Source organism: Haematobia irritans, chromosome 1 (assembly GCF_050003625.1).
Source record: "Haematobia irritans isolate KBUSLIRL chromosome 1, ASM5000362v1, whole genome shotgun sequence".
NCBI lineage: Eukaryota > Metazoa > Arthropoda > Insecta > Diptera > Muscidae > Haematobia > Haematobia irritans.
In genome coordinates, this window is record NC_134397.1 from 14,805,822 (window position 1) to 14,808,881 (window position 3,060).

Below are 3,060 nucleotides of genomic sequence, written 5' to 3' on the forward strand. Positions count from 1 at the left end.
TAGAAAATTTTATCAAATTTTTATTTCTAGAGAAAATTTAGTAAAATTGTATCTCTATAGAAAACTTTGTCACAATTTTATTTCTATAGAAAGTTTTGTCAAAATTTTGTTTCTGTAGAAAATTTTATCAAAATTTTATTTCTATAGAAAATTTTGTCAAAATTTTATTTTTATACAAAATTTTGTCAAATTTTTATTTCTATAAAAAATTTTGTCAAAATTTTATTTCTATAGAAAATTTTGTCAAAATTTTATTTCTATACAAAATTTTGTCAAGTTTTTATTTCCATAGAAAATTTTATCTAATTTTTATTTCTATGCAAAATTTTGTCAATTTTTTATTTCTATAGAAAATTTTATCAAATTTTTATTTTTATAGAAAATATTGTCAAAATTTTATTTCTATAGAAAAGTTTGTCAAATTTTTATTTCTATAGAAAAGTTTGTCAAATTTTTATTTCTATAGAAAATTTTTTCAAAATTTTAATTTAATAGAAAATTTTGTCAAAGTTTTATTTCCATAGAAAATTTTGTCAAAATTTTATTTTTATAGAAAATTTTGTCAAAATTTTATTTTTATAGAAAATTTTGTCAAAATTTTATTTCTATAGAAAATTTTGTCAAATATTTATTTCTATAGACCACTTTGTCAAAATTTTATTTCTATAGAAAAGTTTGTCAATATTTTTTTCTATAGAAAACTTTGTCAAAATGTTATTTCTATAGAAAATTTTGTCAAAATTTTATTTCTATAAAATTTTTGTCAAATTTTTATTTCTTTAGAAAATTTTGTCAAATTTTTATTTCTATAAAAAATTTTGTCAAAATTTTATTTCTATAGAAAATTTTGTCAACATTTTATTTCTATAGAAAATTTTGTCAAATTTTTTATTTCTATAGAAAATTTTGTCAAAATTTTATTTCTATAGAAAATTTTGTCAACATTTTATTTCTATAGAAAATTTTGTCAACAGTTTATTTCTATAGAAAATTTTGTCAAAATTTTGTTTCTATAGAAAATTTTATCAATTTTTTTTTTTAGAAAATTTTATAAAAATTTTATTTCTATAGAAAATTTTGTCAAAATTTTATTTCTATCGAAAATTTTGTCAAAATTTTATTTCTATAGCAAATTTTGTCAAAATTTTATTTCTATAGAAAATTTTGTCAAAATTTCAATAGATCAATTAGCTCTTAGTTAGAGAGGAATATTTTTTATAAACTACCAAAACATTAAAAATTCCACCAATCTACCAAACAGTAAATAATCTACCCTATTTGGTAGAATTCTACCAACTGGGGCAACCGTGACTGTAGGGCCTTTTTTCTGAATTGCCCTCTCGCCCCGGTTGACAGGATGGTTATCTCACTAGGGGTATGCATGATAGTTCAACGGTCCTGCAAAATTGATCCTGCGGTGGAACATTTATTTCTCTCTGGTGTATGTTGACGTCTGATAAATACTTAACCAAAAAAAAAAGATTTTTTTTATTTTTTTCCACATAGTTTACCTTTTATTTGTTGCACTTTGACCCGAAATATTTCAACTTTTTTTAACCCGTTCGAAAAATGTGTGTTTTAAGTTTAGCAACAGATATTTTGTTTATTCAACACATCACATTCAATGAAAGTATTCCATACCATTACATTTTAATTGATATTTCATATGTTTCAGTCAATTATAAGCGCATAATTCTAGCATCATTCATGGAAATATAACGAATTTTGGTATGCGTGTGTGGGCGCGCGAGCATGAATGTATATGTAAATAAATAAATATCGAATGATGGAATTGTTCATTAAATCATGATGTAAAACTAATTTCAATCGAAATCAAGCTCATTTAAACCAAGAACCCATACACACACACTTCTATTTAGATCAAATAAAGGAACCTATTTAAGTTACATGGATTAAATAACCCCCTCATCAAATTCAAATTCCTATGAAGTGAATATGAGATTACATTGTGTGGAAACATTGAAAGACATTGGATCAAAAAGAGAATTGGCGAACATTTTTACACAAATTTGTAATCATTGACTTTATTTTTAAATCGATTAAAAAGTTATTTGTGTTAGTGAACTTCATTTATTATTTTTCATTCATTAGTTTTCAGTTTCAATTAACCTTTTTAATTGGAAATATTAGGTCTCTTTGCATACTTTTCCAGTAAAAACTAGCTAGAGAGCAATAATGGATTTTACTCTCTTTGCTTAAATTATCAGAAATATATGCTTGTACCAAGTTAAAACTTTCACGTCAATAAAAATAATAAAGAATTTTTTATGTAAAGCATTGTGAAATATATTGCAGATATTATTTGTTTACAACTAAAAACCAGCTGGTAATTAAGTGCTACCTCTTGCAAGTTTTTACTGAGAGAGAGAGAGAGTTAAGGTAATGGCAATAATATTGTTGGGTGCAGGGCTGCCAATTTTGCCGATTTATCGGTATTTTGACGATTTTTGATTCAAAAAATGGACAATTCCAATTTTTGTCTCAAAAATGACGATTTTAGCTCCTTTCTTCAGACACATATTTTAGGAAGATAAATGAAGAAAATTTTGAAAATATTGAAATAAATTTGAAAAGTTCTTGGAAATAAATTTTCCAAAAAAATAAAACGAGGAGTACTTTGGGTTTTCAAGATTTGTCAAAATTCGTATAAATAATCATGACATTTCCGCACTCCACAGTAAATGTGAAATTTTTAATCAGGTAAACTAAAATTAGAAGCCAGCTGGAGAATAACTCATTGGAAGGTGTACTTTTTTCAAAACAATTACCTAAAATTAAATAATTCAAGTTGATTTAATACCAAAATTGAGAATGATTTATTCAGAATGTGCAAGAGAAACATTTACTAATTATGATAAAATTCTAGTACCGTACAAAAAGATCACCCTTTTTGGAAAACACGGGCCTTTTTTGAGTTTCACAATTTTTTTTTTATTTTAAATAAAAATGTTACTGAATTTATACCAATATTTTAGAGAAATATACATTTTTGATACAAAAATTACAAAATTGAATGAAATAAAAAAAAAAAAAAAATAT